At 45.4% G+C, this 16,975-nt stretch overlaps 1 non-coding gene across 1 annotated transcript; it reads left to right on the top strand.

Moving 5' to 3' along the window:
* The first annotated feature begins 11,078 nt into the window (after positions 1 to 11,078).
* TRNAK-CUU (transfer RNA lysine (anticodon CUU)) lies at positions 11,079 to 11,155 on the top strand. The gene has a single exon. It is a non-coding gene; the product is annotated as a tRNA-Lys (tRNA).
* The last annotated feature ends 5,820 nt before the right edge of the window (positions 11,156 to 16,975 follow it).

Genomic DNA, 16,975 nt, shown 5'->3' with positions numbered 1-16,975 from the left:
CAAAAACACGGTCTCTACAGACTTGGTTGAACGTCAGGCCTAATGAGCAGAGCAGCTCATTCCTGCTGGTTTCCTCCATGAAAATCAACTGCTGAGACTGAAAGCACACCCCCTCCTCAGAGCTATCCACAGTTCCCTCATCTTCAGGGCTTTTTCTAAGCAACCAGAGACTGTGCCTGCAAGCAGCTAAAAGTCTCCTCTGCCCTTTTCATGCCTCTTCTGGCTCTGGGAGACAAGAGGTAAGGGGAGCATGTCACAGCAGAAGGGGGAGACACCCATGACTCTTCATCAGCCTGACTCAACTCTGCCTTTTGGCCTCCCTCACCCCAGTCTCCTGCTTCAGATTCTGATTCTGGGCTTCTCTCTGCCGCAGACTCTCCCAGCTCACTAAGCCCTGTTCATCTTCCAACACCTCCTCTTCCCCATCTTCTCCCTTTGACCACTCATCATTGTCCCACCACCTCTCTCTGGGCTCTGAGCCTTCTTCCCTTGGTGGTTCCCCAGCTGGTTCCTCCCACCATTCCACTGCGTCCAACCAGTCCATGACAGGTGGACTGTGCTCAGCTTGGCAGCTCACAAATTGCACAGAGCCGGCTATTATAGGTTTCCACCATTCAGCCGATACCAAAGGCCTCGGAAGCTTAGTCCTTACAGGTTGTGATTGACCCCTTGGCCCTGCTTTCAATAGTGCATCTCTGTGTTGTCATGAATTGGTCACTCTCCTTCCTCACTTAATTTATCTCTCTGCCTAATCTCTCTGACTGCCGAACAAATCTTTTCCAAGTTTCCACATTGGTTAAAAATAACTTGCCCCTTGCTTTCGAGCAACATAGGAAAGATTCCAGTTGGTATTTGAGATGAGGTGTGTGCTGATTTCAAAGGTAGGATCAAAGCTTTCTCAGAACAGAAAGCAGCTTGCTGAATTTCATGCTGTTCGTTGGCTGCAGATTGGAAGACTGGAGCAATGATTAATTGGAAGACTTGGTGCTTGCTGAAAATGAGAATGCAGATTCATCTAGGGGGTCCCCTTCACATTTCCTCCCTGCTTCACCTTGCACCATCTTTCAAAAAAGGTAAAAGGTAAAGGACCCTTGGACAGTTAAAGTCCACTCAAAGGTGACTATGGGGTTGTGGTGCTCATCTAAGAAGAAGAAGAAGAAGAAGAAGAAGAAGAGTTTGGATTTGATATCCCACTTTATCACTACCCTAAGGAGTCTCAAAGTGGCTCACAATCTCCTTTCCCTTCCTCTCCCACAACAGACACCCTGTGAGGTGGGTGGGGCTGAGAGACTTCAGAGAAGTGTGACTAGCTCAAGGTCACCCAGCAGCTGCATGTGGAGGAGTGGGATGCGAACCTGGTTCACCAGATTATGAGTCCACCGCTCCTAACCACTACACCACACTGGTGCAACAAAACACCATGACGGAAGTGCACGGAAATGCCATTTACCTTCCTGCCACAGCAGTACCTATTTATCTACTTGCACGTGCGTGTTTCCGAACTGCTAGGTTGGCAGGAGCTGGGACCGAGCAATGGGAGCTCACCCCGTCACAGGGATTTGAACTACCAACCTTCTGATCGGAAAGCCCAAGAGGCTCAGTGGTTTAGACCACAGCGCCACCCATGTCCCTCTATCATCTTTCTAGCATCAGCTGGCCTTTAGGAGCCAAACCCTGCAATGGGGATTCTCCCATATTTATACACATGAGACCCAAAAAGGGGAAAATCTCACATCCAAATGGCAAAATTTCTCATGCAAAATATGAATGGGAGAGGTCAGAGAATCTGCTAGATTTTGAACATCTGTGCATGAATTCTGTTCTAGAAAAAGAAAAAAAGACTGACAAATGGAGCTAGCCAACCCATATGATGCACCTACACCATCTCAAGGGTCCTCCATGAATCAGGACTACCCATTATTTCCTTGGCAAGAAATGGAGCAGTCTGTTGCTGTTGAGGTTGGAGGGGGTGGGAGAAAGAAATGGAGCAGGCAGGCTTGGTGATCTGCAGGTGGGAAACAACTCAGCTTCTGGGACTGCAATGTAATTAATGCCCATTCACTTTTAAAGCTCGCTCCCTTTTCTGCACAGGCTCCTGTAATGGCTTTATAGATTGACCTGTTCAGGAGAGAAGCTGAGCAATTGGAAGTATGGCTGTGAATTTAAAGGAGAATCTTTTTGGCAGCGTCTGGTAATCCAAATATGATTTAGCCTCACTACTTTTCTGTCTCCCTGTTGAAATTTCTCCTGATTCATGCCTGTTTCATTTTCCAGATGCTGCTGCTTGAATCCTTAGCTGGCTTATTTTAACTTCGAATGGTTCCCCACGCCCCAGGGGCAGGAGGTGACCTTTCACAGGGGGAAGAGGGGCCCATGTCAACATGTTGCAGCTTCTTTCCATTTTACGAGGATTTTGGCTGCTCGTGCCCCATGAAAGAAAAAAAACTGGCCCAAGGGAAAGGCTGATGCTGCATTTTAAGGGTGGTCAAGGTGGCTTGGGCATAGGGATGTAAGACAGCATCATTTTTCATTGCACGCAGCTCTGTTTCTATTCCACTGCAGTTCATCTTCTGGCAAAAGCTATGTTATTCATCTTGCTGTCTGCTGTGGTGAAATGACATAAATGATACATTTATGTTGTCATTACGTTATTCCAGGCATCCCCAAGCTGCGGCCCTCCAGATGTTTTGGCCTCCAATTCCCATGATCCCTAGCTAACAGGACCAGTGGTCGGGGAAGATGGGAATTGTAGTCCAAAACATCTGGAGGGCCGAAGTTTGGGGATGCCTGCGTTATTCCATCCTATTCATTTCAAAGCAAAGAGAATGCAATGCAAACTGGGGGCAGGGGAGTTGTCAGTTGTGTATCGTTTGCAAACTGAAAGCAACAAAAGCAGCATTGCAGGATTGGGCTGCCGAAAGCCACACCCGGGCATAAATTTCGGCAGCCGTTTAAAATGTCCGGAAAGACCTGGGCTTATGTTTTGTAAAAGTTATTTTTCAAATTGTGAGCTTTAATCCAGAAAACCATTTCCCCCCCCTATCTATTTAAACATTTCATGTAACTGATGGTACTGTAACCAATCCGTAACATGGCTACCTGAAGGAGCGTCTCCATCCCCATCGTTCTGCCCGGACACTGAGGTCCAGCTCCAAGGGCCTTCTGGCGGTTCCCTCACTGCGAGAAGTGAAGTTACAGGGAACCAGGCAGAGGGCCTTCTCGGTAGTGGCGCCCGCCCTGTGGAACGCCCTCCCACCAAATGTCAATGAAATAAACGACTATCTGACTTTTAGAAAACATCTGAAGGCAGTCCTGTTTAGGGAAGCTTTTAACATTTGATGAATTATTGTATTTTAATATTTTGCTGGAAGCTGCCCAGAGTGGCTGGGGAAACCCAACCAGATTAATTTATTATTATTATTATTATTATTATTATTATTATTATTATTATTAGGTTGGAAGCCATCGCCAATAAGCGTCCTCAGTGTTTCCAGAACACAGGACCCACAAATCTTTGCTGCCTCCATTTAGTCCGGATTTAGTTTCCACCGGCTCTTTCTTCTTCTACGAACTGGGTTGCCTGTCGCCCAAAGGAAGTCTTACAATGTTCAGTAATTGGGAAGCAGCGTTGACAGGCCAATGTGAACAGGTACCTGGGACACTTGATGTGTCCCAGTTGCCTTTGTGACTCATCAGGAGCAAAATGCCAAGTAATTTCGACTTCCCCCGAAGAACACTTACCAGTTCAGTTCCATTTATTTTGATGAACTGCCTTTCAGAGTAACTTACAGTAAAGTAACACTATGAGGCTCAATGGTGAAAGCATATCAGCCTTTTCCGAAGGGCGTTTTTGCCGCTTGGGAGGAAAATAATCTTGCTGGCTCCTTTTTTTTTCTAATGAAAATGTAGTTCATAAATGTACAATGCACATGTCTCGTTGCACTTTCTCAGTTCACAAATGTACAGTGCTTTGATGAGCCAGTTTGATTATTCATTCCATTCCCTACCAGGGATGGGATAGAAATTTCTTTGCTTCACATTTTAATGAAAGTCTACCTTTATATGTATTTCCTGAAATGCGGGTGTCCTTAGAAATTCTTACCCCTTTGGGTTTTGCAATGCTGTTCTCCAAGCTGAACCCCCCCCCAAAAAAAATTTTTTTACAAAGGAATACAGGACACAAAAACGAATTACATTAGGAAAAATTGCATGAAAAAGCATATTAGAAGAAATCTAGGTAGAATTTTCTACAATTTTTGGTGCAGTCATTTTTTTTTTTAAAAAAAAAAGCTAAGTGATGAAAAAGTAGTGTGTGTGTGCCTTGAAATCTAAGGGTGTAAATGTTAAAGATGAGGATATTAGAATAAAAGTTTGGGGAGGGGGGTAGGTGTCTAGAAGTGTTTTTGCAGAAGTTGCAATGAAAGATTGCTTTAAATTCATCAAATTATGTGAATCTTTCCTTTAACTCCCCATTTCAAATCTATTGCTTGTTATCAATGACCCCCCCCCTCTTGAGCAATGAAATATCAGAATGTAATTTAGTTTCCATGTACAGGGCATAATTCTATATTTCAGGTTTGAAAAACAGCTTGGTCCTATTACAGGCAGTATAAAATTTGATGTGCCTATCCAAGATGCATTTCAATATTACAAGTCTGAAAGTCAACCAAATCTAGGGTTGCCATATTTTGAAGGGCAAAAGAGAGGACACATTTGCCGACTTTTACTCATGGATCGCTATGACGGCTCTCATTTTACACACCCATGAAAAGGAGGATGTGTCCTGGAAAAAGAAGACACATGGCAACCCAGGAGGGAAGGGGTAGGATAGGGAGCAAGTAAAAAAATCTCTGTAATACAATTCTCCCAGGCTGTGAATTTTGAGATATTTCAAAAAACTGGTACGCACATTTGTGACACAATCTTTTATCTGAAGACTAGCTTGACCTGTGAAATTATGCAAAATATATTTAAATGTGATATTGGAAGTGAGTCATCTCAACCATTGTCCGATGTAGTTTCAGTGGAGGGTTGAAAAAATAATTATATGATGAATGGGCTCTTAAGTGATCAGTTGGGAGCAGGCCTAATTTGCCTCTTCAAATTTCCTAAAATCTCCAGCTGCAAATGCAACGGATTGGCTGGCTACACCAAGCACAGAAGGTGTCAGACAACAAGACGGCAATGATCTTATCTTTTTCCTTTTCACTGCTGTGAAATGAGTCATCACTTGTGGATTTAAGAGACTATTCAGTACATGTGACTGCAGATAATATGGTGGTGTACAGAGCAGGTGGCCCTCGTGGCATGCCCACCCTTAAGTCCTATAGTGCCAGCAAAAAGGTCTTAATAAATATCCTCTCCTAAATCCTCAGTGCATGGATAACATTTTTGCCTTCCTTCCAGCTTAGTTACCTGCACTCCTCCTGCATATTCTCCAACATTGAACATGATGCCCCCTTAAACATGTAACTTGTTTATTTTAAAGTTATTGTGACTTTTCACAGAATCACAGAATCATAGAGTTGGAAGAGACCACAAGGGCCATCTAGTCCAACCCCCTGCCAAGCAGGAAACACCATCAAAGCATGCTTGACATATGCCTGTCAAGCCTCTGCTTAAAGACCTCCAAAGAAGGAGATTCCACCATACTCCTTGGTAGCAAATTCCACTGCCGAACAGCTCTTACTGTCAGGAAGTTCTTCCTAATGTTTATTGGATCCTAATGTTTATTCCTAATTTTATATTGGATCAGATTGTTACTATTAATGTTTGGTGTTTTATTATGTTTTTATGCCTTGGTTTAAACCACTGAGCCTCGGGCTTGCCGATTGGAAGGTCGGTGGTTCGAATCCCCCCAACGGGGTGAGCTCCCGTTGCTCGGTCCCTGCTCCTGCCAACGTAGCAGTTTGAAAGCATGTCAAAGCACAAGTAGATAAATAGGTACTGCTCTGGCGGGAAGGTAAACGGCGTTTTCGTGCGCTGCTCTGGTTCGCCAGAAGTGGCTTAGTCATGCTGGCCAGGGCCATCTTAAGCATATCTGGCGCCGTGGTGCGAAGATCCCTACGGCGCCCCCCCTGCCCTGTTTCCCAGCACGGCACCCCCCTGGTGGCCCGCGCCCTGGCGCATTGCGCCACCCAGCCTTGCCTTAGGGGCGGCCCTGATGCTGGCCACATGACCCACAGAAACTGTCTGTGGACAAACGCCAGCTCCCTCGGCCTACAAGATGAGCACCGCAACCCCAGAGTCGTCTGCGACTGGACCTTTACCTTTACACGCGGGTGGTGATGTGGTCTAAACCACTGAGCCTCTTGGGCACATGACCCAGAAAAACTGTCTGCGGACAAACGCCGGCTCCCTCGGCCAGTAGAGCGAGATGAGCGCCACAATCCCAGAGTCGTTCACGACTGGACTTAACTGTCAGGGGTCCTTTACCTTTATGTTTTGGAAGCCACCCAGAGTGGCTTGGGCAACCCAGCCAGATGGGCGAGTTATATTTTCGTCTGAGGAATGTTGGGGGGTATGCAAACGCTCTCCACTCGCATTGACCTCCATCCCTCCCCATCAGAAATAGGACATCTTAGACTTGTTTTGAAAGGTCTGGGTAGTTTCGCCTCCTATATATATGTGTGTGTGTGTGAATATTTGATGCACATTCTATTATGTGGTTTTACAAGGCTTCTAACTTTGGAAGCCATCATTGGAAACTGCCCCAGCCGCAGAGGTAATGGCATCCCTTGCTGAGCTCATTCTAATCCTAGCAGCTGAAAGCTGAGCAACAAATCACACAGAGCGTATCAGGTTTCTAAAAAGAACAAACCCCCAAAACAGTGATGTTGTAGAGGTTCGTCAGCAGAGAGAAAATGACACAACTAGGCCAGGTTCTCACCTGTGTCTGGGCTATTATTTATTTTTATTTAACTACCGGTATTTTAAAAAAGTATACTGTATACTGCTGGCTCATTAAAAAAAAAATCAGAGCAGTTTACTGCAATTTGCGAATAAAACATTGCAATGCAAACCACATTTTAAAAGTTACCAGCAGACATCAATTAACCATTGTGGAAAGGTGTATTCTTAATTGCCGGCACATAGGTTGGCACAGAAGTTGCCTGCTGAATATCTAGTGGCAGAGAGTTCCACAGGACTGGGCGGATGGCACTAAAGGCTTGGTTCCTTCTTGTTGTCAAGTGAACCTCACCAATTTAGGGAATGATAAACAATGCTCCTGCAAATGATATCAGAGATCAAGCTGGGATAGAATGGTTCAGGGGGTCCCCCAGGTATCCTGGAACAAAATTGTTCAGGACTTTGTAAATTAACACAAGATGTTGTAACAATGGTGTCACATTGCCATCAGAAATCTGGCTGTCAGATTCAGTGGCATTGCAACGGGGGCGCACGCGCTGCGCTCCCGGTGCCACGTCTCTGGGGGGTGACAAGATGGCGCCCCACCACAATGGCGCAAGTAGCCATCACACCTCTGCAGCCGCATGTGGAGGACCCTCCATTCGCGGTTGCAGCCGCGAGCAGAGGATCCCGGCACCCTGTCGCCAGCAAACTGCTACGTAGCGCGCTTGTGCAGCGTTGCTACATACGCCGCATGTGTATGGGTGCCCGTCATGTTTGCTACTCTGGGTGCCCGAGCAGCTTCCTCCGCCACTGGTCACATTCTGCCCCAGGTGCAATAAAAGCATGTCTCTCCTGTATCGGTTTCTACAGCCACAGCAGGCGCTGTAACTCTCCAAAGTATGACTTCACCTTGAAGGTGCATTCCTCCATTGTCTCCCGAGACAGGCGGATGCCAACAATTTTGCACCAAGGGTAAGGGGTGGCTGTGATGAGCCGTGATTCTGAAGCCAGTGCAATCCGCCATGCCACTTCCTGGGTCAGGGGACGAGGAAACTCCAGAATCCTTTGCAAAACATTGTGTCTGAGCTCAAGTCCTGCCTATTGTCGTGTTTGATCTATGATTCACACTTGCTAGTCATTACCTGTTGGACCTGAGAAGGCTGCAGATGCAAGACTGGCAGATATGTCAAGATCAGAGTGAGCAATGGGATGGATAGTACAGAACCACAGGTGTAGGCAGGGGTCAAGGGAGGTTCACTGGGTTTAGGTTTTTTTTGATGAAGTGTTGGAAAAACCAAGCTGACAGAGCAACCATACTGGGAACAGCAGCTTCCTCCCCTTCCCTGCTTTGGCATAGTTTCAGATTGGATGGGCAACTGTGTGCTGAGATCCCTGCATTGCAGGGGGTCAGACTAGATGACCCGTGATACCCCAACTCTACAATTCTATGATGCTATGATTCTACGAGGAGGGAGAAATGCAAGCAGGGAGAGTCAGGGGCAGGTCATGCTTATGGGCTTCCCTGGGGCTTCTGGTCGACCACTGTAAGAACAGGATACAGTGGAACCTCGGTTTTCAAACATAATCCTTTCAGTAGTCTATTCAACTTCCAAAACATTCAAAAACCGAGGATCAAAGGGCTGTCTACAAGTTCAATGGGGAAAATTGAGAAATGCGCCTCGGAAGCCGTTCGACTTCCGAGGCGCGTTCGAAAACAGAAGCATTCACTTCTGTGCGTCTCCACCCCCACCATTCAGCCCGGACACTGAGATCCAGCACCGAGGGCCTTCTGGTGGTTCCCTCATTGCAAGAAGTGAGGTTACAGGGAACCAGACAGAGGGCCTTCTCAGTAGTGGCACCCGCCCTGTGGAACGCCCTCCCAGCAGATGTCAAGGCAATAAGCAACTATTTTACTTTTAGAAGACAACTGAACATGGCCCTGTTTAGGGAAGTTTTTAATGTTTGATGCTGTGCTGTTTTTAATATCGGTTGGAAGCCACCTAGAGTGGCTGGGGAAACCCAGCCAGATGGGCAGGGTATAAATAATAAATTATTATTATTATTATTATTATTATTATTATTATTATTATTATATTCCGGGTTTTCAGCGTTCAGCTTCCGAAACGTTCAACAGCTGAGAAGTTCGAAAACTGAGGTTTGACTGTACTGGGCTAGATACTGGATAGCAGAGCTCTCTCTCCCCCCACCCCCAAGCATTCACACTTTTCCTAATTTGGCAACCCAGTTCTTTAGCCATGTATTGTGCATGAATTGCATATTATTATTATTATTATTATTATTATTATTATTATCTTATACCCTGCCCAGCTGGCTAGGCCTCCCTAGCCACACTGTGGGCAGCTTCCAACAGGATATTAAAAACACAATAAAACATCAAACACTAACAACGTGCCTAAACAGAATATATTGTGGTAAAATGTGCCCAAGAAAACATACAAATGAAAATGGCACCAAAATGCATTTTACCAGGGCAATTTGCATCCCCAAAATGTGCCCGTTAGGCAAACTTGCATGCAAAGTGTATACTAGGAAGAATTCACACTAAAACACTGGTGGATCTTCACGAGGACTGTAAAAAAAAAACAAGGAAAATTGCAAACTGATCTTGAAAGGTAGAGAAAGGATGCCTGTACAAAAGGATCATATCTGAAGGATCGTATCTGAAGAAGTGTGCATGCACACGAAAGCCCATACCAATGACAAACTTAGTTGGTCTCTAAGGTGCTGCTGGAAGGAATTTTTTAATTTTGTATAAAAGGAGAAACTGAAACCAAAATTGACGAATTTGCCCTATGATTTCATTGGCAGTTCTCCAGTGTGGGTGCAGGTCATTTTATGACAAGGAAGCTGGTTAAGTGTTGTGGAGCTGGTTCTTTCAGACTGTCTCCTGCAGGGATTTAATTGGACGGACACCGCCTGTCCATTAGCGGGTATCCTCAAGCGCAGAGCCGTCAGAATCCAGCACACTGAAAAGGTGCAGTGAAACACCTGGAGAGAAAAAGTCCATTTAAAGCTCAGCTCACAGTAGCAGGCCGGCCTCTGGGCAGAACTTAACAGGTGTGAAATGGTGTTTGCTTGGTTATGTTTACCACCACCACCGCCACCCAGAGATCATATGGCTTCCTTTTCCCACCGCAGGAGGCAAACAGATGAATCTTACCTTGGCGGGAGCCTAATTTGCTACACCAGGAGGTGTGCTGGATTTGATTTTATATTTGGCAATTGCTCACTCGGTGGCAGAGCTGCCTGTTGGCATCAGGTCGGAATATAAGCTCAGGTGTGGGTTTTTGTTTGGATTCCGAGGCCCACCTTCCTGGAGACTCAGGGCCAGGAACTGTATTGAGAAACAAGTAAACACACCACCGCATGTGCATAGCTGCCAAGTACCCCGTTTTCTCCGGGAAAACCCCGATTTTACTTACCTTTTCCCGGTGGTCCCCCGTATCACTTTGTCTCCCGTTTTTCTCCGTTATTTTCTCCTGCTGGCGGCCATTTTTTTTTCTTTCCGATTTGCCCTTCTATGGGCACAAAAAATGGTCGCGACCAAAAAATGGTCGCATAGACGCGACTTCCGGTGTCGACGGCGGCCATTTTTGGTGCCCATAGATGGGCGGAGCAACACCAGAAGTTGCGTCGACGCACTTCCTGACATGCGTACAAGCGACTTTCGAAGCCGGCGACGGGCATTTTTGGTGCCCATAGAAGGGCAAAGCGACACCAGAAGTTATGTCGACGCAACTTCCGGTGTCACACGGCTGCCGGTCCCGGATTCTGCAGTCTGGGACTTGGAAGGTAAGCGTGTGTGTTTACTCAGAAGTAGGGACGTGTGTTTTGAGGATGTACGCACGGTCCATTTCCCTCAACCATTTGCTAACCACAATTCTGCTGCCCTTTGAAATTTCCACATTTCTGAAACTTGCAGTTCCCTAGCTGAAATATGTGTACAGAAATGCATGTATTAATCAAAGATAACAGATGAAAAATTGCATTATTTTGGGGGGAAATTGCAGGGGAGGTAGAACATAGTCACTGCGGCTAGCAGTCATGGATAGCTTTGTCCTCCACGAATTTTTCTAATCCTCTTTCAAAGCCATCCATGTTTGCCAAGCCTTTGTCAGCAAATAAACTGAAAGATAAGAAGAGTCTTGCTGGATCAAGGCAATGGCCCGTCTTGCTCTTACAGTGGTCAACCAGATGCCCACAAAGCCTCTTGGGATAGCTCAGTTGGTAGAGCATGAGATTCTTAATCTCAGGGTCATGGGTTCGAGCCCCACCTTAGGCAAAAGATTCATGAATCACCTGATGTCTCTGTGGACTAGGTGGGCTTAGTGGCACCCACCCTGTGGAACGCCCTCCCACCAGATGTCAAAGAGAAAAACAACTACCAAACTTTTAGAAGACATCTGAAGGCAGCCCTGTTTAGGGAAGCTTTTAATGTTTAACAGACTATTGTATTTTAATATTTTGTTGGAAGCCGCCCAGAGTGGCTGGGGAAACCCAGCCAGATGGGTGGGGTATAAATAATAATAATAATAATAATAATAATAATAATAATAATAATAATAATAATTATTATTGTAGTCCCTTCCGACTCTACATTTCTATGATCCTATTATTCTAAGCAGAACCTGAGCTCATAACAGCACTCTCCCTGCTTTCGATTCTTCAAATTGGTATTCAGCAAATTGGTACTCTGAAGGTGGAAGAACATATTTGGTTACAGTATATCACAGGGGTCAGCAAACTTTTTCAGCAGGGGGCCGCTCCACTGTCCCTCAGACCTTGTGGGGGGGACGACTATATTTTGGAAAAAAAATATGAACGAATTCGTATGCCCCACAAATAACCCAGAGATGCATTTTTAATAAAAGGACACATTCTACTCATGTAAAAACACCAGGCAGGCCCCACAAATAACCCAGAGATGCATTTTAAATAAAAGGACACATTCTACTCATGTAAAAACATGCTGATTGCTGGAAACGTCTGCGGGCCGGATTTAGAAGGCGATTGGGCCTCATCCGGCCCCTAGGCCTTAGTTTGGAGACCCCTGGTATATCATAATGCCACCAGAAGCCAGCTGAGAATAAGGGCAACTGAGACCATTTTAAAGGCATAACTCCACTTCTTCTGAAAACTTGCTCATTAAGGGATATATTTTTCAGTGCTGCCAAAGAAAGATTCATAGCTTCCAGTCAGTCTCAGTATGACTCATAGCCATAACCTGATATGTAAAAATAGTATTTTTTTTTAAAAAAACAGCTGATTAGTGTTTTCCTATGTCCCCATTGTTTCAATTATTTGCTCAGCTATTGTTCCCCTCTCTTTGTCTTCTTCTGTATGAATAGGAAGTGCCTGCCAGGAGAGAGCTTCCCCTATCCTAACAATCAAAGCCGATGGAGATCGTGAGTGAGAGTTTGGAGGGGTCCTTGGTAATTTTGCCAGCAGCAAGAGATTGCCAGGAAAATTTCCTTCTCTCTCAAACAAGCTCTGGAGTACCAGAACAAAGAGGAAGGAACAAAGGGATGATTGGTAGATAATTGTTGTGGCCAGGATTAATGATACGCAAATGAAGCCAGCTATTCCTCCTCTGGTTATGATGTGCCCAAGCTTCACACCTGTGGGAGAGCTACAAGGTGACATGGGATTTCAATAGCAGCAAGGCCAGTGTTATGTATGTGACCTGACCACAAAACTGTTCTATGGAGCTGTTATGGGGGAACCAAACAGCTGAATGTTAAAGTGAAAAACAGCTCCATATAAGGTAGGAGGGCTCTAACACAGAGAGTAAAGCTAGGCTGGATGAGAGATGATGGGATGGAGGAAGGTGATTGGGTGAGATGATCTATACAGTCATACCTCGGTTTAAGTACGCTTCAGTTTGAGTACTTTCAGTTTAAGTACTCCACGGACCCGTCTGGAACGGATTAATCCATTTTCCATTACTTTCAATGGGAAAGTTCACTTCGGGTTAAGTACGCTTCAGTTTAAGTACTCCATGGACCCGTCTGGAACGGATTAATCCATTTTCCATTACTTTCAATGGGAAAGTTCACTTCAGGTTAAGTACGCTTCAGTTTAAGTACTCCATGGACCTGTCTGGAACGGACTAATCCACTTTCTATTACTTTCAATGGGAAAGTTCACTTCAGGTTAAGTACGCTTCAGGTTAAGTACAGACTTCCGGAACCAATTGTGTACTTAAACTGAGGTACCACTGTATTTGCCTATATAGTGTGTGTCTTAATGGAAATGCTCTTGCAGACTCTATCCTGTAATCATAGAATTGAAAGGCTGGAAGGGAGCCTGGAGGGTCTTCTAGTCCAACCCCCTGCAATGCAGGAATCTCAGTTAAAGCATCCATGACAGATGGCCATCCAACCTCTGCTTAAAAACCTCCAAGGAAGGAGAGTCCACAACCTCCCGAGGCAGACAACAAGCAACTTTCCACTCGTGTGTGTGTCAGTTGGGCACGATTGTGCATACGTGCGCCATTTTCAGGGTGTGGCAGGAACAAAGGAATCTCAAAGTTTACAACCTGCTTTGAATAACTGAGGTGGGATTACTGTCAGGCCCATGATTATTGTGGCCTCTGTCATGTATGCAAGAATGTGACTTTACCGCAAGGGTGGTAAGTACCAGTGAAAGAGGAAATCAATGGCTGACTCCATATAAGGTACAAGGAGGGTTCTGACGCATTCAGTAAAAAGGGGTTGAGTAAGGGTTTTTAAGGACTGTGGTTGGATGAGAGGTGATGAAGCACTGATTGAGGCAGCAGGCAGATGGGTAGAGGATGAACAGCTAAGATGCTGTATATTTGCCTATATAGTGTGTGTCCTAATGGAAACTTTGCAGGAAACAGTGTTCTCTCTGCCACAATGAGGACTCGAACCTTGTTCTTTGGATCTTGCAAAGTGAACCTCTTTCCAGGCCTGCACCACTCTAGCATGAAGAAGAAACAAAGTCATTACATATTTTAAGCTTAGCGTACAAGAGACAGGCTAGGCTAGATCACCTTTTGATAGTATTCAGTCATCCCAATTTTACCACCTCACCTGATGTTTCTGTGTACAGTGGTGCCTCGACTTACGAATTTAATCCATTCCGAAGGCACCTTCATAAATAAAAAATGTGTAAGTCAAAAACCGCCATTGGAAACGCGATTTCCCATAGGAATAAATTGGAAACGGAAAAATTCGTAAGTTGAAGCAACCCCATCTAAAAATTCACTGCCACGGGTTTTTTTCCTGGATGTCGAGACATTCGTAAGTGCGCGGCCATTACACCCATTCATAAGTTGGAAAATTCGGTTGTCGAGTCGTTCGTAGTCGAGGTACCACTGTACTTGGCTTACCTTTGGAACAGAGGGAACTGCCTTATACAGAGTCAGACCAGAGGTCCATGTAACTCAGCAATGCCTACACGGGGATTTCAGATGTGGGAACAATCCCAGCCCTACCCTGGAGCCTTCTGCATGCAAAGCAGATGTTCCTCAGCTGAGCTACCACCTTTCTCATCAGGGAACAGGGATTCACAGGCTCCCAGATCCCTTCCTGTACCTTTGCAGCCCAACAAAGGCTCTAAAGTGCTAGCGAAACCAGTTCTGCATAGTATCACATCCCGTTTCTTTTCTTGCGCTCATCACACCCAAAAGCAGACATCCCACTCAGGCTTGTAATTGATTTCAGTTTATAGGGCTGTTAAATGGAATGCTGCATCTGCAGAAAACCATCTCTTTCTGGCCCATTGAGAGAGAGAGAGAAAGAAGTCAAATGATGTGATCAATGAGAGAGTTTGAATAATGCATTTAGAAAAGCAAGGAAGTGTCAAATCATACCACCAAGTGGCCAGGGAGCCTGGTCACAGAGCCACAGAATTGTCGAGTTGGGAGGGACCCCCATGGGTCATCTAGTCCAAACCCCCCGCTATGCAGGAATCACAGCTAAAGACTCCCTGTCAGATTCTTTATTGTATTTTGGGGAATTGGGGTGGTATACTGCCTCATTACCATTTATGAAAGGTGGTATGGAAATATTTTAATAAATAAAATGGCACTTGATAATTTTGGAGCCTTAAAAAAAGGGAGGGAGGGAGGGACAGATGATGAAATGCTAGTACAGTCGTACTTTGGTTTCTCAACAACTTAGTTCAAGAACAACTTGGAGCTCGAACGTCACAAACCCAGAAGTAGATGTTCCGGTTTGCAAACTTTGCCTCAGAAGCCGAACGTTTCGGAAGTCGCACCGACTTCCGGAATGCATTCTTTTCGAAAACCATTGATGGGCAGGCCAATGGTTGAATTCTGCCATTTATACATTGTAAGAAATGACAAACAAACCCTGGAGTGGAATTGGCAAGTTTTACCGACGGACTGAAAAACATTTCACTCTTCCTTCGATTCCAGGTGAAAAATCGCCAGTTTGCAAAATTCGAAATGACAACTAGTCCTATTAAAAAAAGAAAGAAAATGAAAATGCGATTGATATTTTGTTTCCTTACAGTTATTGGAAGCTTGATTTATAGATGAAAACTAATAATGCCAATAAACAGAGGCATGTTGGTCAGTAAAACTGAGCAAGATGCCAGCATTTAAATATAATTGGCTTTGGTGTCATAAGCAGCAGACACATTTTATCCATTACCCAATCCTCTCTGGAGGAGGGCCCAGACATCATCATTAATGTATATTACAAGCTTACTAAGAAATAGAATCCAAACGATTTCTTGCTGAATTATTCTGTTCCTATTTAGGAGGTACAATGAGCAAGGGTTTCTGTCTAGCTTCCGTAGTTCAGATCATTTCAATTAAAACCGAAATCAAACAATCCATAAACAGAATGCTTTTCTTTCCCTAGCGACAGGAGCACGCAGGCTGAGGAGCCAAATTTCAGCATGGCCAACCATCAAGGATGATGGGTGTTGTAGCAGCATAGGAAGCTGCCTTCTACTGAGCTGCAGCCCTTTCCCATAGTTGCAGTCTGAAACATCTTAGGTATACCACTTAGGGGTTTTTGACTGCAACAGTGGCCACACCCCAAGAACAGCTTCAACCGGCTGGAAAAAACCATACGAAGGTCACTGATGTGTTTTGGGCTGCATGAAAAGACAGGCTGTGACCGATTAAGCAGATAAGACCAAGGCTGGATCTACACACATCAAAAAAGCATTCCCTCATAGTGGGAAATCACATTGGCGAAAGACGGGACTCCACAGTGCCATCTGGTGTCACCGTGTTATAAGGCAAATAAAACACCTTTTCTTTACTAATGTAGCTGAGTCCCAAAAGTGGGTCTAACAGTCAAGAAGGTGGTTCCTGCACATTCTGTAGAGGGAAGTGAGGGGTGGATGGGCCTCACCCACCTGGGAAGGTAGCCAAACAAGGAGAAGGAAAACTCAGATCCTAAACCTCCACTGCTTTGCAGAGTAAACCCAACATAAATCTGGAGTGGAGTCCCTAAGACAGTTGGGTGGAGCCTTGTATGCCGCCTTCTGGTAACTCCTACAGCCAAGCCGGTGCCAAACATATTGCTCTGCTTCCTTTGGACCACATCAGTGAGGTCAAGAGGGGGGTCTTGTCGTCTGGCCAGCCCGGCAGCTCCATACACACAGCCGACGCCTGAGCCTCAGAGAGGTCACTTCAGTGCTGCTAACACAGCAGTTGGACGTCACCCCCAGAGGCGCACTCCATTGTCTCTAGAGACAGATGAATGCTATCAGGTGACAAATTCTCCCGAATAAAATAAATAAAAGAAAAATCTGGTTTAGACGAGGGTGGGGTGATTTGAATGGGGCCATGATTTAGGGGACATTCCTAACTCCCACCCCCTGCCAGTGGGGCCTTGCAGAGCAGAGCAGCCATTGCTGGGGGGACTGGATGATCAGGTCTCGATTGAGCCTGATACAACCACACCAATGACTGTGAGACGAGCTCGGGTTCAAGCAGGTCCCAGGCCAGCTCAGCCTCGCTCCCTCTCTGCCCTCTGAACACGCCATTTTGGGTCTTGTGTAAGGGGAGGTTTGGATGCTTATATTTTATTTATTTATTGCCTTAACAGCTCACCTGTCCTCCAAGGGGCTTTGAGGTGGCATGCAGAATTCTCCC

The sequence above is a fragment of the Zootoca vivipara genome, chromosome 7 (assembly GCF_963506605.1).
Source record: "Zootoca vivipara chromosome 7, rZooViv1.1, whole genome shotgun sequence".
Taxonomy (NCBI): domain Eukaryota; kingdom Metazoa; phylum Chordata; class Lepidosauria; order Squamata; family Lacertidae; genus Zootoca; species Zootoca vivipara.
The sequence above is the reverse complement of the archived record's forward strand: the minus strand, read 5'-3'. Positions and strand labels throughout refer to the sequence as shown.